We start from the raw sequence: 19,901 nt of genomic DNA on the forward strand, positions 1-19,901 counted from the left end.
TGGAGGATGCTGGCGGACATCGGCCGACAACTAATTTTTCCACCTGAAATTGCTTCCACCAACCTCAGTCCAGACTTGGTGTTCTGGTCCCCTTCACGGAAGACTGCTTACATCATAGAGCTCACAGTTCCATGGGAGAACTCTGTTGAGGAGGCCTATGAGCGTAAGAAGCTGCGCTACGCAGAGCTCGCAGCAAAGGCAACACAGTGTGGCTGGAACACCAAAGTCTATCCAGTTGAAGTGGGATGCAGAGGATTTGTTGCGTCATCTACCATCAGACTGCTGAAGGAGCTTGGAATCCACGGTCAGGCTCTGCGGAAGACCATAAGATCACTCTCAGAGGCGGCTGAAAGAAGCAGCCGGTGGATTTGGCTCAAGCGGAAAGACCCATGCTGGGCCCCAAGTACGTCAGGGTGAATCTTTGGGACGGTTTGACACGGGACACGCGCTGAGGGCTGATCATCCTGCAGCGGGCCGCCCTTGTGGAGGGTGTAGTGTTAAAAGGCCGAAACACCCAGTGATGCAAGGGTACATTACTGATGATGTGTCCTGTGCCCAACTGTCCTGAAGGTTACCCAGGCCAAGATATACGTATCCCCCCCCGCCCCCCCCACTGATGTTGAGCGTCTACCACTCTCAACAATCAACGAATGTCGTGAAATGCTCCCCACCTATTGGCACAAGGGACTTCATAACATCTTGTCCTGTGTACTTGATTCCTTCTCATAACCTTATGGATTATTAATTAACTGTGTATTAAATGTCCAAAACGATTTTATACCTGTCGTTCCCTCTAGTTTTAAAGTAAAGGTCAATGGTGAGTGATCAGAAATAATAATATTGTGATATTTAGGGTTAATCGTATAAGGAATTAATTTTGCGTCCACTAACAAATAATCAATTCTTGAATAAGTTTTATGTACCGCTGAGTAAAATGAGTATTCCCTTCCCGTAGGGTTGACTATTCTCCATACGTCTGTTATATTAGTGTTTTTTATATATATGTTTAAAAATTCACTAGTTTTAGATTTAACCTTACTCTTCCTTACTTTTTTTGATTTATCTAAATATGTATCTATAACACAATTAAAATCCCCCCCTAATATTACATTTTGGTAATTATACTCATCTGTTATATCCTGTGATTTTCTTAAATAATTGGGGGTTATCAAAATTTGGCGCATAAATATTTATCAGAGTCAGTGGTGTAGAATAAACTTCTCCTGCCACTATAGTGTACCTTCCTTCCTTATCAGATATTGTGCTCTTTGATATAAATGGTATACCTTTCCGAATAATAATAGCTGTGCCTCTAGCTTTAGAAGTAAATGACGAATAATAAGTTTGGCCTATCCAATTTGCTTTTAGTCTCATCTGTGTTTGTAATTTCACATGCGTTTCTTGTAAAAACGCAATATCCACCTTTAAAGATTTTAATTGAGCCATAATCTTACCCCTTTTAATTGGTTCGTTCGCACCCCTAATTTTCCAACTACAAAATGTGATTCCTCCATTCCTTTTCCCCCTAATGTCTTGCATTCTTAATTAGTTTTGCTAGTTTTAATTCATGTGGTGTGGTTAAATACCTTGAGGTTTTGGGTATGGGGTAACCGTCCCCTATTAGCGTTATTTTACATCTCCTCCTTCTATTGAACCTCCATAGGAAGAAAAAAGAAGTGCGTTGAAAAATACATAGAAAAAACATAATACTATTATTAAGTAAACCATATAACAGTGAATTATAATTTTTAAAAAAGAGTGATTTTAAGGTATCAAAAATGGGATACCTTAAATTCTCGTTGCCACCTGAGGTGACCAGAATATTATTGACTTCCGCCGTTGGAATTGTACATTAAGCTCAGCCCCCAAATTAAGCTGACATAGACCATATCATGCCTTTTCCCCTTAATATAGCCAAAAATCTTAACCTACATAGAGAAAAAAAAATGTAACCAGTCAAGCCAAAAAAAAAAAACAACAAAAATGTCATCATAAAAAATTATCATCATCATTACTTTTCCACGTAATCTCTTAAATACCCAAACATTAAACCTTCTATAATTCTTATTCCTTACTTACAATCATGAAATCATGAGACATAAGGACAGGCCTTGTCCTTATACTCAGAGATGCACCTAATTACCAGCCTGTTCCAAGGGTTAATTTTCTTTATCTTAATAGTAACCATCTTCCTGTCGGAACCTTTGGAACTATTCCAAATCCTTAACACCTCCCCCTTTACTACAAGTTTATAGTATTATAATATTCTTATACATATTTTCATTAGTTAGTGAGTATTAGAATACATCCAGGATATATTTCCTTACATTTCATCTATATTAGAAGTATTTAACTGTTAGTAAAGTAATAATAGCTTCATATAATTAGTTGGTTCTTTACTATTTAATCTTCATTATAATAGTTAAAGCTTTAAATTCAGTCCATAATATCAGTTCTGCTGTTTTTCTTCAGCCTGTCATTTTTTCTTCAGTTGTTTATCTTCTAATTTTCCGTTCAAGGTGAAATCTGAACTCTGTCGTTGAAAACACATTCCATTAGGATAAGGCTGTCTGGTTAGTGTCTGAAGCAGGTCCGCCATCTTAATTGTAGTACAGACTTTTATTGAAAGTTTTAATCCTCATCCTTCTCAATTTTCTGTACAATCTCTTGTGCGTACTTAAGTGCCTTCTCCGGATCCCTGAATGAACTTTGAGTTGTTTTGTAAGAAATAAACATCTTGGCCGGATAGACTACGCCGTATCTCACACTTCGTTGTCCTTGCAAAGTGGTGCTTGCTTTATTTTAATTGATTCCTTTTCTCCATTACTTCGCGAGGGTAGTCCCTATAGAATCTCACGGACTCTCCCTCGAATATAAGCCTCTCACCGTGTGGTATCATCTTCAGGAGTTTTCCCGGGGTTGAAATATCTAAGAAATTGGCAATAATTTGTCTTGGGGGAGCATTTGTTTCTTTTCGGGGGGGACCGACTCTGTGAGCCACATCAATCCTCACATTTTCCTTCAGCTTAAAGACGTCTTTGATTATTTTAGTGACAAGCTCCGGCATATCAATTCCCTGCTCTCGTCCCTTCAGTCTCCTTGATCTCGCTACCAAATCTTGACATTTGTCCGTCAATTTAATCAATTGCTCCCGATTATCACTTTGTTCCTTTTTCAGAATCGATATTTCACGAGCCATCTCCTTCATTTCAGTTGCAATCTCTTCTGTCACGATGTCAGAATGTTTCATCTCTTCAATCATCATATCAAATTTCTTTTTCTGATCACTTTCCAGTCTTTCAAATTCCAGTGTGTTCTCTGATCAAAGTCACCGAGTTTCTGCTTCAGAGAAGTATACATTTCCCTTGATTCTTCTCGAGCAGCATCAATTTTCTTAGATAAATTAACTTCCAGTTTACAGAGATTGTTCTCCAGTGTAGTATTAATACTGGCGACCATTTCGGAGAAGTCTTTAGTAAGATCTTTAGTAAGATTAGCTCTTACCATTTGTTCCAGCTGTTTCAGCTCCTTCTCCTTCTCCTTTTCTTTTGCCTCTCCTCTTGTAGCCATCTCAAATACTGCTTGTTGAGAAATAGACTCTTCTTCTGAGCTTTCAGTTGTTTGATATGAAACAGACTCTGTTGATTGAAGAGCTTCCAAGTCTTCTTGAACCTGAAGTCTGATAGTAGCTTTCCTGGGTCCTCGTGTGAGTTATCCTTTTCTCATCTAAAGGTCCCGTTAAACTCCGCTTTTTTTTTTGATTTATGATGACGTCACTCCCACGACGCCAAGCAGCCCTCGGTGAGTATTTTTTTTAAACGTTCCCGACTTTAAAAAAGGCTTTTTATGCGATTTCACGGGGAGCTGAGCTCAATGCTGTGCCCTCACCACAACATGGCCACACTGGAAGTCAACTGAACTGTTTCTTTCTCCACAAATGCTGACTAACCTGCTGAATGTTTTTTGAATTTTCTTCCTTTTTTATTTCAGATTTTCAGCATCTGCGGTTCTTTGCTTTACACGTTCATTTTGATGTTGTGACCTGACAACAACGAATCAAAGGAGATCAGATACGTGGTGTCGTAATCTACTGGGATTCCAGTAACTAGTAAGTGTTTCAATGGGAACGTTCTGCCTACTCGGGATGGGATTCCATTCTAGTTTAGTTTAGAGATACAGCGCTGAAACAGGCCCTTCAGCCCACCGAGTCCTCGCCGACCAGCGATCCCCGCACACTAACACCATCCTACCCACACTAGGGACAACTCACACTTATATCAAGACAATTTACCTACAAACCTGCACGTTTTTTGAGTGGGGGAGGAAACCGAAGATCTAGGGGGAAACGCACGCAGGTAAGTGATAGGAGAAGAATTAGGTCAATTCGGCCCATCAAGTTTACTCTGCCATTCAATCATGGCAGATCTCTCCCTCCTAACCTCATTCTCCTGCCTTGTCCCCTTAACCCCTGACACCCGCACTATTCATGAATCTGTCTCTGCTTTAAAAGTGTCCACTGACATGGCCTCCGTCTGTGGCAAAGAATTCCACAGATTCACCACCCTCTGGCTAAAGACATTTCTTCTCATCTCTTTCCTCATGGAACATCCTGTAATACTAAGGCTATGACCTCTAGTCCTACACTCTCCCACTAGTGGAAACATCCTCTCCACATCGGCCAAGGTCACGGGGAGAACATACAAACTCCGTGCAGACAGCACCCGTAGTCGGGATCGAACCCGGATCTCTGTCACTAGTACCGCCCTATTTTATCTGCTCTGAACAGGAAGTTAGAAGAAAGCAGCACGTTAGGAAAAGTAATTTTCCTGAAATTAATCCAACGGTATTAAAAAAGTGTTGTAATAAATGTATTTTTTACAATATGCACTGCTATGTGTCACTGATCATCTTCTGGAAAGTGTCTCCTTAATGCTTGAACCAGTTTCTCATGCGTTAGTCAGCGGGATGAATAAGACGTAGCTTAAGTGAACAGTAAAATATTTTAATGTTTAAAATATCACTGGTGTCACTTAGAATCCCTTTCTCAAAGGTGGAAATTTCAACGACCGGAGGGTATAACTTTACGGTAAAAAAGAGACAAGTTTAAAGGAGATGTGTGGGGAAAGATTTTTATTCCAGAGTGGTGGGTGCCTGGAACACACTGCCAGGGGTGGTGATGGAAGCTGATATAATAGTGGTGTTTAAGAGGCTTTGGGAAAGGTACATGGATATGCTGGGATTGGAGGGATATGGATCATGTTCAATTTGGCATCATGTTCGGCACAGACATTGTGGGCCGAAGGGCCTGTTCCTGCGTTGTGTTTGTTGTTGCTATAATGGAATATTGTTGTAAAGATTGATAATACTATGAGAAAGATAAAGCAAGTACAACATGTTTTATGCCTGGGCCAACCTGATCACCCGGTTGCCAAACACTTTAATTCCCCTCCCCATTCCCACTCTGACCTTTCTGTCCTGGGCCTCCTCCATTGTCAGAGTGAGGCCAAACGCAAATTGGAGGAACAGCATCTCATATGTTACTTGGGCAGCTTACAACCCAGCAGTAGGAATATTGATTGCTCTAACTTGAACCCTTACATCCACTCTCTCTCCGTCCCTCCCCCACCCAAGTCATTGTACTAGTCTGAAAGTTGTCTTGTTGAGTCTCATTGTCTACAACTCGTTTTCACCTAGCCCTCAGCTAACAATGGCCAGTTTCCTTTATCATCGTTACTTTTTTGTATTTATATAATTCATTTGTTCTATATCTCTCTCCATCACCATCTTTAATCTCTCGTTTCCCTCTCCCTTGAATATCAGTGTGTCGATGAGTCTCGACCCGAAACGTCACCCATTCCTTTTCTCCAGAGATGCTGTCTGTCCCGTTAAGTTACTCCAGCTTTTTGTGTCTGTTTTCGGTTTAAACCAGCATCTGCAGTTCCTTCCTACATACAACATTTGTTAATTGGGTGTACGGTGAGATTGTGCTGAAACTGTGATGTTTAAAACTTGCAGATTGTGGAAGTCAGAGCACCAGTTGTGACTGTGAGACGTGGTGTTGTGTTGGAAGCACAGATGGCCTGGGACATTCATTAGATGCATCAAGAAGTTGCTATGGAGACGGTGCAGGACGTTCCCCCCGGTTACGGCAGGGTTCCCTTCCTGGGAACCGTTCCCAAGCGGAACATGCGGCCGTGAACAGAGTTCCCACACGGCAGAAGATGCCTGCAGCCCCGCAGCAGCCGGTAAATCCATCCCACTGTCTCCCAGACACTCGCTCGTGTACGGGCTGTACTTTAGTGTGTCCGTAAGCTGGGGACGATCTACACCTCAAACAAGTCAACTCGGGACTAGACAACAATTAAAGATAAAGACGGAACAATGAAATAATGACAGAAAATGCTCAAAATACGCAGCCGGTCAGGCAGCATCTTGTGGAGAAAGAAACAGTTCATGTTTCACGGTCCTGTAGAAACAGGCCCTTCGGCCCAACTTGTCCATGCTGTCCAAGATTCCTCCTTTAAGCTGATCCTATTTGCCCACGTTCGGCCCAAAGCCCTCTGACCTTTCTTACCCATTGTTGAAACACCTTCTGGAAAATGGCTTCTCAGATCAATGACCATTCATCAGAACTGGATGCAGTCACATAATGTGACCAGCTCTGATACAAACTGGAAAGGCTGGTTATCTGAAATTGCCAATATTAATGATAACTTCAAGGGCTGCACCACACCGAAACGTGATGCTGTTCTGCAAGATGTTGTCGGCTTCGTTGGAACAATTGGAACGGCTTTATTTGTGGCGGCACGGTGGCGCAGCGGTAGAGTTGCCGCCGTATAGCACCAGAGACCCAGGTTCGATCCTGACTATGGGTGCTGTCTGTATGGAGTTTGTACGTTCTCTCCGTGACCTGAGTGGGTTTACGCCGAGATCTTCGGTTTCCTCGCACACTCCAAAGACGTACAGGTTTATAGGTTAATTGGCTTGGTGTAATTGTAATTTGTTCCTAGTGTGTGTAGGATAGTGTTAATATGTGGGGATCGCTGGTCAGTGCAGACTTGATGGGCTCTCTAAACTAAACAATATAGATGGACTAATAATATAACATGCAATAGCCTGGAAAATCGGCCATCCAGCACCAAACTCCCAAGTGGATCAGATTTGTGAGTTATTATGAACTGTGAGAACCAGTGTGGATCCGCTGGTGTTTCTGGAGGCCCCTCAGTATGTGAAGCTCTTCCCACAGTGTGAACATTTGTACGGCCTCTCTCCGGTGTGGGTCCGCTGGTGTAGGTGGAGGGTCCGTGTAAAACACTTCCCATATTCTGCACATTCATGCCGTCTCTCCTTTGTCCGTGCTTGAAGATCACCTGATTTCCCAATTCCACTCCTTCCGTCAGATGGTGTGAGTGGACTCTGCCCACGTTTACATTGTAAATCTGGGTTCACACCGGAGGCAGAAGGTTGTCCAGCTGACGTTGGTCTGGAAGCTTCAGGATGCCTTCTTAAGTGTTGTATAAGGAACTCCGCTGTGGTAAATGCAACAGTGCAGTGAGGGCAGGGATGACAGTCTCCTTGGGTCACTCCTGACTTGTGGCAACAATAAAAGTGGTTGATTTATCAATCCCCGTGTTGATGAACTCAGTGCGATAACCAGACTGCATCACAACAGCCCCGATCCCAGCGATCCCGCACAGTCAGAATATCCCAGTGGGGGCAGTTTACCCCAGTGGGAAGATGCAGTCTAGAGAGGGTCGGACATGTGGCAATGATACCCGTCCCTGGTCCCCAATTCACACAGGGAGTAGGAAACCACGGACCCATCCCTTATACCCCAGACTTCTCCACACAAAGTATCATCGTAAAGGGGGAAATACAGCAAGGGCAAATATTAATACTGTTTGAAGACGTAAATAATTACTCAAAGTAATTCAAAAGGAAATAATTCAAATAATATAAAATGAAATAATATAAAGGAAATTATAACACTGTAAATTGGTGACTTTTCTCTGTGTTACTGTTCAACACAGGCTCTCAGGTGAACAGTGAAAGCTGCTGAGTCTCTAAACACATTCCCGCACACAGGGCACGTTTCAAGGCAGTTGTTAGCTTTCTGCTGAGAGAGATAAGAAAAGCTCTTCCCCCAGTCAGGACATTTGTACAGCCTCTCTCAGGTGTGGGTCCACTGGTGATCGTGGAGGGTGTCTGCCCGTGCAAAGCTCCTCCCGCAGTCAGGACATTTGTACGGCCTCTCTCCGGTGTTGGTCCGCTTGTGTTGGTGGAGGTGCCCTGCCTGTGCAAAGCTCTTCCCACAGTCAGGACATTTGTACGGCCTCTCTCCGGTGTGGGTCCACTGGTATTTCCGGAGGTTCCCTGCCTGTTCAAAGTTCTTCCCACAGTCAGGACATTTGTACGGCCTCTCTCCGGTGTGAGTCCACTGGTGTACGTGGAGGTTCCCCGCCTGCGTGAAACACTTCCCACAGTCAGGACATTCATGCTGTCTCTCCACTATTCGTCCTTGAATATCACCTGATTTCCCAATTCCGTCAGATGGGGTGAACGGACTCTGCCCACATTGATGTGTTCAAGAAGGAACTGCAGATGCTGGAAGATCGAAGGTACACAAAATGTGGGCATTTTGTGTACCCTGCCCACATTGTTGTTGTGAGTCTGTGTTCACTCTGGAGGAAGGTTGTCCAGCTGATGTTGGTCTGGGGGCTTCAGGATGCCTTCTTACGTGCCTTGTGAGGAACTCCACTGTGCTAAATGCAACAGTGCAGTGAGGGCAGGGATGGCAGTCTCCTTGGGTCACTCCACCTACCACTGGAGAAGGAAACAGAAATGATCACTTTCAGCAAAGAATCCACGCTCTGATTTGGAAGACAGATTAGTAAATGCTTCCGTGTTAATGGAGCTGCTCGGAGATGTTAAATGAAATAATTTACAGGCGTGTCTGGTGAAAGATTGTGGGAGGAGGGAGTTATCAATCATCGGATGATTCAGATAAAGACATAAGAGAGATGGAATCTGTCTTTGATATCCCCCCAATTAACAAGGTTCACGTCCATAAATTATTTACAATTCTTCTAACCCAGTGTGATAACTGGTTTGTTAAAATGGGCAAATGTAAAGCAAAGTGCAGATGTCAAATAACATCCTGAGCTGGGAGTTGCTGAGGATGACAGCAGGGCAAAGGGGCTGCCTGCATCTTTGTAAATGCTCAGTGATTCAGCGCGAGTTGCTCCAAGGATGTTTTGAATAAAATCAGTGGATCCACAAAGTGTTTGTGCTTCTGACACCAGTGACATAATTCAGCACAATTCTCTGCTTCACTATTCTGTAAATTTCTCATCCTTACTACAACTGCTGCTTTGTTTTGTGATAATAGTTTCTGACGTGCCACTTTAAACACCTGTCATTATTTGACAGTAAAACAATTAAAGTTTGATGCCATTGACCAATCCCTGTTCCAGGCGTACACTGGCCCTACGCCTGACCCAGGGCCGGCCTTAAGCCGATTGGACCGATTGCTCCCAATTGGGCCCAGCGATTAAGGGGGCCCCGCGCCAGAGTAATCTATTCTCGGCTCGGGTAGACCTAAGAAGGGTGTTCAAGAAGGAACTGCAGATGCTGGAAAATCGAAGGTAGACAAAAATGCTGGAGAAACTCAGCGGGTGCAGCAGCATCTATGGAGCGAAGGAAATAGGCAATGTTTCTCTCCTTCCCTTCCTCCATTCTCTACTTCCCTCCCTCCCTTCTGTCCTTCCTCCCTGATCTCCTTCCCTCTCACACACATGTCACGCACAGACAACTAACACACACACACACACATCACGCACAGACAACCAACACATACAACTAAGTTAGGATGGGGTAGAAGCCCAAAGGGTAGGATGGGGCTGACGCCCTATATTTAATGCCTGGACTGGTTTTTCACCAATGGTTATAGGTTTTCCAGGATCAGTTTAATTAAATCACTTTTTTTTTTCATTTCACAGTCACTAAAACAATTGGTATTGTAACTATTTACTATTCAGAGGTGATCTACACATTTTGTTTGTTACTTGTAGGCTTACATGTATGCAATATTTGATTAAAATGTTGCTTAGATCTGTTTGGTCCATTAAGTCGCAGGCACTTTTTAAGCGCACATTTTGCTTACTTTCCATTCTACCATAGAGATATAAAGTTTATAATAGACTGTAATTATATTTCTATGAATCTACAGACCTTGGCTGGGAACCTGGGGCTCACTAACGGCCAATTGAAGGCTTCAATAACATAACCATTTTAAAAGTCGACTTTGTCACCCTAAAATCAAGTCAATGCTAGTAACACAACAGGATTGGTAACTTAATTAAAACAACTTTGAATTGTCACAGAATTTTAAAAAAGACCAAATAAACCAATTGTCCAGTCATACTTCTGATAAAATATATTTGTAATTGTTACAAAGGCAAAAATGATTTTCTGATGAAAAAAACTATTATGGAATGTACAGTATTTGCTCAAATTGATCATAGTAATTTTCAGCAAAATAAAATCAACATTCATCCAATGACAGTAATTTCCCCTCTTGAAGGAGGGGAGAGATGATCTGATGAAATCAATAGTCCCAAGTGGATCTAACATCAATGCAGGACTGCACAACATTGTGATACATTCGGCCCAACTTGCCCACACCGGTCAACATGTCCCAGCTACATTAGTCCCACCTGCCCGTGTTTGGCCGATATCCCTACAAACCTGTTCTATCCATGGACCTGTCTAACTGTTTCTTAAACTTTGGGATAGTCCCTGCCTCAACTACCTCCGGCAGCTCGTTTTTCACTGTGTGAAAAAGTTACCTCTCAGATTCCTATTAAATGTTTTCTCCATCAAACTAAACCTATGTCCTCTGCATTTTTCTCCATCACACTAAACCTATGTCCAACTGCATTTCGTTGTCCCTGTACTGTACACTGACAATGACAATTAAAGTTGAATCTGAATCTGAATCTCTGATCCTCTATTCACCTACTCTGTGCAAGACATTCTGTGCATCTACCCGATCTATACCTCTCATGATTTTATACACCTCTATAAGATCATCTCTTATCCTCCTGCGCTCCAAGGAATAGAGTTCCAGCCTCGTCACCTCTCCCTATAGCTCAGACTCTGGCAACATCATCGTGAATCTTCTCTGTACCCTTTCCAGCTTGACAACAACAATAAGTTTATTTACACAGAAGGTGAGTGCCTGGAATGTACTGCCAGGGGTGGTGGTGGAGGCAGGTACAATAGTGGTGTTTAGGAGGCTTTTAGATGCGGAATGGATATAGATCACATGCCGGTAGAGGAGATTCGTGTCAATTGCCATCATGTTCGGCACAGACATTGTGGGCCGAAGGGCCTGTTCCTGTGCTGTCCTCCATTGATACAGAAGTTTGAAAGCGCACATCACCAAACTCAGGAACACCTTCGTTCCCTCTAACAGGCTTCTGAATGGTCCTTCCATATGTCAGAGGACGGTCCGATTTACCACAAGCCCATTGCAGACTTTGGACTTTGTCTTTGGAACTGGTGCAGTGCAATGATGAAAACTATATTCTGCACTCTGTATCTCCCCCCTTTGTTCTGGCTATTGTACTTGAGTATGCCTTGATTGCATTTATGTATGGTATTTTCTGATCTAATTGGATTAGCATGCAATACAAAGCTTTCCTATGTACCTTGATACATGTCACGGTTTCAGACAAGCCCAACATGTCAGGACTCTTCCCTGTTTCACCTTACCGATCACCGTGGGCTCCAGATCAAGGAACACGGTCCGGGGGACGTGCTTGCCTACCCGCGTCTCGCTGAAGAAGGTGTTGAAGGAGTCGTCGCCGCCCCCGATGGTCTTGTCGCTCGGCATCTGCCCATCCGGCTGGATCCCGTGCTCCAGGCAATAGAGCTCCCAGCATGCGTTGCCGACCTGAACTCCGGCCTGGCCGATGTGGATGGAGATGCACTCACGCTGGAGAGAGAGAGAGAGAAAGATGGTGTGTGTCGGTGGAGGAAAGGGGGAAGAGATGATTGTGTTATTCCCACGGATATTGGGTCCGAGTGCTAACATTTCCCCCACGCCACACCACAGTGTGCGACTGGATCAACGCGTTTGCCCAGCGTGGTCACCGCGGAAACACCCTCCACCCATGGGTCTTCGTTCCCGGTTCTGCATAGTTATCCCGGCTCTCCCCAGCACCGGTTTCACACGACGCCCCGCCGCCCAGCCCCGGGATCACCCACCATCATGTCCCTTCCAGTCTCTCAGCTCCAGACAATGTGTCGCATTCGCCGAACGCGTCCCTTTTATACCCCGCCCAATAGAACGTTCATACACCCGGGCCGCGCTGTGATTGGCCGCCAGCGACCCGTGGAACGCGGAGACAAAGGCACAGGGTACACCGATTGGTTCTCAGCGCGAGTGACGCAACAGAGGCGACCTGTTCTTCGAACCGCGCAAAGAACCGTCGGCATCTCGGCGTCACAACCGAGGATCATTGGGCGTTTCAATAGTCGCGTCAACACGGACACCCCCAACGCCCAATAGTCGCACCATCAGCCCACCAAAAAGAGAGTAATACATTAAGATAAACGCAAAAAGCTGGAGTAGCTCAGCGGGACAGGCAGCATCTCTGGAGAGAAGGAATGGGATGACTTCTCTCAGTAATTCAGTAATGAATTAAACCCGAAATCAAATCCCTGTTGTCGCAAGTCTCAAATCTTGGCAAAGTATTCGATGCATTTCAAATGCTGTTGTGATAGAAACATAGAAACATAGAAATTAGGTGCAGGAGTAGGCCATTCGGCCCTTCGAGCCTGCACCGCCATTCAATATGATCATGGCTGATCATCCAACTCAGTATCCCGTACCTGCTTCGATTGCTTCCTCCGGCAGTCTGTTCCAAATTCACACAATGCTCTGTGTGAGAAGGTTAGCCCTCAGGTTCTTATCAAAATTGTACTCCCTCACATTGAATATTCTCTTCTCATCTTTCCCCTCTGGTAAATGATTGTGCTCGATTTCTATTCGTCAAGATTACATTATTGATTTAGTCGATAAACCTCCCAATTGGAATTGGTGACATATTTCGAAGATAGAGCGAGTGTCTTGCGCCTTCCATACTGAAATAGAATCCATCCACTGTTGGGTTAATTTATTAAAATCTCACATACCAGCTCCCGTAAAGTATAATCGCCTGGAAGTCCGGTGGCAGCGTTATGTGGCTTTGCATCGGCCGAATTTGGAGTATTGTGTGCACTTTCGATGTGGAGGCATTAGAGAGGATATAGAGGAGGTTTATCACGATGCTGCCTGGTATTAGCTTAAAGCAGGTTGGACAACCCTGGGTCGTTTGCTCTGTAGTGTTTAAGGCCGAGAAGAGACGCGATGGTGGTTTACAAAATGATGAGACAGAGATAGGTTAAAAGTCAGAACCTTTAACGCAGGATCGAACTAGCAAGAACTCGAAAGTCTGATATATGGTGAGGCCCTGGCATTTTAACTGAGTATTTATTTTGCACGGAAACTGGTGGGTGCCTGGAACACGGAGATATTTAAGAGGTTTTTAGTCGTGCACACGAATATACAGAGTATGGAGGGATATAATTAACATGCAAATGGAGGAGTGTGCTTTAACTGGGTACCATGTTGGGAAATGTATTAGAACTGCGGTGTCTGCTGCCAGAAGGCTCACCCACGGGCACCTCCATCATTTGACTTACACATTTCTTCAGAGAACTGAACTGAACTTTATTTATAGAGCACTTTAAAAACAACCACTGTTGCAACAAAGTGCTGTACATGACTAATCATAAACATAAAACAAAACAATGAAAACATTAAAAGGCAGTAAAAACAATAGAAACACTAAAACAGGAGCAAAGTCTCATGCAGGGTCGAAAGCCAAGGAATAGAAAAGGGTTTTAAGACTAGTTTTGAAAATGGACAGTGAAGGGTCCTGTCTAATGTGCAAAGGTAGAGTGTTCCATAATCCCCTCTGAGCTTCCGCTTAGACCTCGGTACCTCCAGGAGCAGCTGATCAGCTGACCTGAGGCACCGAGCAGGAGCGTAGGGATGAAGCAGCTCAGAGAGGTAAGGCGGGGCGAGACCATTTAAAGATTTAAAAACTAATAAAATAATCTTTAAATGAACTCTAAAGTACACAGGCAGCCAGTGGAGGGAGGCCAGAATAGGCGTTATGTGCTCCCTCTTACGTGTTCCAGTTAAAAGGCGAGCAGCAGCATTCTGAACCAACTGGAGACGTGCAAGGGAAGATTGGCTAACTCTAAAATAAAGTACGTTACAGTAATCCAGCCGAGACATGATGAAGGCATGGATTGCTGTTTCAAAATGGTGCCGTTCAAGAATGGGCTTCACCTTTGCCAGCTGCCTTAAATGAAAGAAGCTGGACTTAACTACCGCGCCTATTTGACGATCTAATTTAATATCACTGTCCATCTTAAAACCCAAGTTTAAAACTGTTGGCTTCACATACAGTGCCAAGGGACCCAAGTCAACAGGGGGAGGTTCACGAGAGCCATTGGGACCAAACACTATCACTTCTGTTTTCTTTTCATTAAAATTAAAAAAGTTTATGGCCATCCAGGATTTAATGTCATCAAGACATAACAGAAGTGGTTTGACTGAGAAAGCATCTTTCTTCTTCAGCGGCACATATATCTGACTATCATCAGCTTAACAATGAAAAGATATGCCAAATTATTAAATTTTGTCGTGAAAAGAGAAGTTCAAACTTTGCCCGCTCCCTTATCTCAGAGGACTTGTGGAGGCAGAGATCAGCCATGATTGAAAGGCAGAGTGGACTCAATGGGCCGAATGTCTTCACTATATTCCTATAACTTATTATATTCCTATCTATCGCTTATATAAAAGTCTGTGGCTGCCGTCCGGCTGGCTGCCGACTTTCTGCCTGTTTTGTGGCTGCCAGCCTTTGATTCCTTGCTACGCCGACACCAGACGCAGAATCGCCGAGATTTCGGTAGAGATTTCACTTTTCATTCCAAGTATCCACTCCTTATTAAATTTTGTCGTGTTTATGTACACATTTTTTAATAAAATCCTTCTCCACCCCCAAAAAAAAATTTCAAAAGAAAACTGGCTTCTCACCCATAGAATTTTGGTGAACGTTCCATTGTGTGATGTCACAATGCCCAATGCTCACAGATGTCCAATCGGAATGGATGCATTTACATATGCCTTTGCACCAGCACCAGCACCAGCACCAGCCCCCCCCCCCCCACCCCCGCAGCCGGTGTCGAAGCTCGGCATCACGTGTGTGGGAATAGAGAAAGAGGATTGGGGGTGATAGGGAATGGGGAACAGATGGACTGTTCCTACCCCTCCCCCTTCCACTCTCCCTCCCCAGTATTTCTCCTCTCTCACCCCACCCCTTTCCCCATCCCTCCACACTCTTACCCCTCCCTCCCCTATCCCATCCCTCCCCCCCTCCCCCACACCACTCTCCCCCGTCCCCATCCCTCTCTTCCCCTCCGCATCCCTCTCTCCCCCTCTTCATCTCATTCTCCCTCTCCTCACCCCTCTTCCTCTCCTCCCCTCCCACCCCCACCCTCCTTCCCTCCCCCACCCCTTCCCTCTCTCCCACACCCCCCGCCCCCCACCCCTTTCCCTCTCTCCCCACCCCTTTCCCCACCCCTCTCCCCCTCCCTCCAAACTCTTACCCCTCCCTCCCCTACCCCATCTCCCTCCTCCCCCACACCTCTCTCCCCACCCCATCCCTCTCTCCTCCTCCCCATCCCTCTCTCCTCCCTCTCCATTACCCTCTCTTCACCCCTCTCCTCCCCCTCCCACCCCTCTCCCAACCCCCTTCCCTCTCCCCCTTCCCTCCCCACCCCTTCCCTCTCTCTCACCCCCCCTCCCCCCACCCCTTTCTCTCTCCCCCCCCCCACCCCTCTGCCCCTCCCTCCCCTACCCCATCTCCCTCCTCCCCTCGCTCGCCATTCCTCCCTCCCTCACACCCCTCCCTATCCCTCTCCATCTCCCTCTCCCTCCTCCTCCCACCCCTCTCTCCCCCACCCCCCTTCCCTCTCCCCTTCCCTCCCCACCCCTTCCCTCTCTCCCACCCCTCTTCCCTCCCCCACCCCTTTCCATCTCCCCCTCACCCCTCCCTCCACACTCTTATCCCTCCCTCCCCTACCCCATCTCCCTCCTCCCCTCGCTCGCCATTCCTCCCTCCCCCACACCTCTCCCCTCCCTATCCCTCCCTCCCCCTCCCCCATCCCTCTCTCCTTCCCCTCTCCATCTCCCTCTCCCTCCCCTCCTCCTCCCACCCCATCCCTCTCTCCCCCACACCCCTTCCTTCCCCCACCCACGTCCCTCTCTACCTCACCCCCCCCCACCCCTTTCCCCATCCCACTCTTCCCCCGCCACCCTACCACTCCCCCCATCCCTCCACACTCTTCCCGCTCTCCCTCCCCCTCCTCCCTCTCTCCCCTTCGCCCACCCCTCTCTCCCCCATCCTAACTTAGTTGTATGTGTTGGTTGTCTGTGCGTGATGTGTGTGCGTGTGTTAGTTGTCTGTGCGTGATATGTGTGTGGGAGGGAAGGAGAGAAGGGAGGAAGGACAGAGGGGAGGGAGGGAAGTAGAGAATGGAGGGAGGGAAGGAGAGAAACGTTGCCTATTTCCTTCGCTCCATAGATGCTGCTGCACCCGCTGAGTTTCTCCAGCATTTTTGTCTACCTTCGATTTTCCAACATCTGCAGTTCCTTCTTAAACACCCTTCTTAGGTCTACCCGAGCCGAGAGTAGATTACTCTGGCGCGGGACCCCCTTAATCGCGGGGCCCAATTGGGAGCAATCGGTCCAATCGGCTTAAGGCCGGCCCTGGGCCAGGTGTAGGGCCAGTGTACGCCTGGAACAGGGATTGGTCAATGGCATCAAACTTTAATTGTTTTACTGTCAAATAATGACAGGTGTTTAAAGTGGCACGTCAGAAACTATTATCACAAAGCAGCAGTTGTAGTAAGGATGAGAAATTTACAGAATAGTGAAGCAGAGAATTGTGCTGAATGATGTCACTGGTGTCAGAAGCACAAACACTTTGTGGATCCACTGATTATATTCAAAACATCCTTGGAGCAACTCACGCTGAATCACTGAGCATTTACAAAGATGCAGTCAGCCCCTTTGCCCTGCTGTCATCCTCAGCAACTCGCAGCTCAGGATGTTATTTGACATCTGCAGTTTGCTTTACATTTGCCCATTTTAACAAACTAGTTATCACACTGGGTTAGAAGAATTGTAAATAATTTATTGACGTGTACCTTGTTCATTGGGGGATATCAAAGACAGATTCCATCTCTCTTGAGTCTTTATCTAAATCATCTGATGATTGATAACTCCCTCCTCCCACAATCTTTCACCAGACACGCTTGTAAATTATTTCATTTAACATCTCCGAGCAGCTCCATTAACACGGAAGCATTTACTAATCTGTCTTCCAAATCAGAGCGTGGATTCTTTGCTGAAAGTGATCATTTCTGTTTCCTTCTCCAGTGGTAGATGGAGTGACCCAAGGAGACTGCCATCCCTGCCCTCACTGCACTGTTGCAATTAGCACAGTGGAGTTCCTCACAAGGCACTTAAGAAGGCATCCTGAAGCCCCCAGACCAACATCAGCTGGACAACCTTCTTCCTCCAGAGTGAACACAGACTCACAACATCAACGTGGGCAGAGTCCATTCACCCCATCTGACGGAATTGGGAAATCAGGTGATATTCAAGGACGAATAGTGGAGAGACAGCATGAATGTCCTGACTGTGGGAAGTGTTTCACGCAGGCGGGGAACCTCCACGTACACCAGTGGACTCACACCGGAGAGAGGCCGTACAAATATCCTGACTGTGGGAAGAGCTTTACACAGGCAGGGCACCTCCACGTACACCAGCGGACCCACACTGGAGAGAGGCCGTACAAATGTCCTGACTGTGGAAAGAGCTTTCCTTATCTCTTTCAGCAGAAAGCTCACATCTGCCTTGAAACGTGCCCTGTGTGCGGGAATGTGTTTAGAGACTCATCAGCTTTCACTGTTCACCTGAGAGCCTGTGTTGAACAGTAACACAGAGAAAGGTCACCAATTTACAGTTTTATAATTTCCTTTATATTATTTCATTTTATATTAATTCAATTATTTCCTTTTGAATTACTTTGAGTAATTATTTACATTTTCCAACAGTATTAATATTGGCCCTTGCTGTATTTTCCCCTTTATGATGATACTTTGTGTGGAGAAGTCTGGGGTATAAGGGATGGGTCCGTGGTTTCCCACTCCCTGTGTGAATTGGGGACCAGGAACGGGTATCATTGCCACATGTCCGACCCTCTCTAGACTGCATCTTCCCACTGGGATAAACTGCCCCCACTGGGATATTCTGACTGTGCGGGATCGCTGGAATCGGGGCTGTTGTGATGCAGTCTGGTTATCGCACTGAGTTCATCATCACTGGGATTGATAAATCAACCACTTTTATTGTTGCCACAAGTCAGGAGTGACCCAAGGAGACTGTCATCCCTGCCCTCACTGCACTGTTGCATTTACCACAGCGGAGTTCCTTATACAACACTTAAGAAGGCATCCTGAAGCTTCCAGACCAACGTCAGCTGGACAACCTTCTGCCTCCGGTGTGAACCCAGATTCACAATGTAAACGTGGGCAGAGTCCGCTCACACCATCTGACGGAAGGAGTGGAATTGGGAAATCAGGTGATCTTCAAGCACGGACAAAGGAGAGACGGCATGAATGTGCAGAATGTGGGATTTGTTTTACATGGGCACTCCACCTACACCAGCGGACCCACACCGGAGAGAGGCCGTACAAATGTTCACACTGTGGGAAGAGCTTCACATACTGAGGGGCCTCCAGAAACACCAGCGGGTCCACACTGGCTCTCGGAATTCATTATAACTCACACATCTGGTACACTTGGGAGTTTGGTGCTGGATGGCCGATTTTCCAGGCTATTGCATGTTTTATTATTAGTCCACCTACATTGCTTAGTTTAGTTTAGAGAGCCCATCGAGTCTGCACTGACCAGCGATCCCCACATATTAACACTATCCTACACACACTAGGGATAAATTACAATTATACCAAGCCAATTAACCTATAAACCTGTACGCCTTTGGAGTGTGCGAGGAAACTGAAGATCTCGGTGTAAACCCACTCAGGTCAGGGGGAGAACGTCCAAACTCCATACAGACAGCACCCATAGTCAGGATCGAACCTGGGTCTCTGGTGCTATACGGCGGCAACTTTACCGCTGCGCCACCGTGCCGCCACAAATGAAGCCGTTCCAATTGTTCCAACGAAGCCGACAACATCTTGCGGAACAGCATCACGTTTCGGTGTGGTGCAGCCCTTGAAGTTATCATTAATATTGGCAATTTCAGATAACCAGCCTTTCCAGTTTGTATCAGAACTGGCCACATTATGTTACTTGATCCAGTTCTGATGAACGGTCATTGATCTGAGACGACATTTTTCAGAAGGTGTTTCAACAATGGGTAAGAAAGATCAGAGGGCTTTGGGCCAAACGTGGGCAAATAGGATCAGCTTAGACAGGGCCGGATTTACCTATAAGGTACACAAGCTTAAGCTTAGGGTCTCGAGGTCTTGGGGGGGTCCTCCGGCCAAGGCAGGACACCTACCGTTCAACTCTGTGCGGGCCCCCCTCTCTATCTCTCCATCTCCTCCCGCTATCCGTGTCCGGGCCGCCGGTCTCCGCTCGCTCCTCATCCGTCGGCACGGCAGGCCGCCTTGCACATGCGCATTGCTGCGGCCTGCACGTCCTCCCCTCTGCACATGCGCACAACCACGGCCAGCACATCATCGGCCGC

Source organism: Amblyraja radiata, chromosome 40, assembly GCF_010909765.2.
Source record: "Amblyraja radiata isolate CabotCenter1 chromosome 40, sAmbRad1.1.pri, whole genome shotgun sequence".
Taxonomy (NCBI): Eukaryota; Metazoa; Chordata; class Chondrichthyes; order Rajiformes; family Rajidae; genus Amblyraja; species Amblyraja radiata.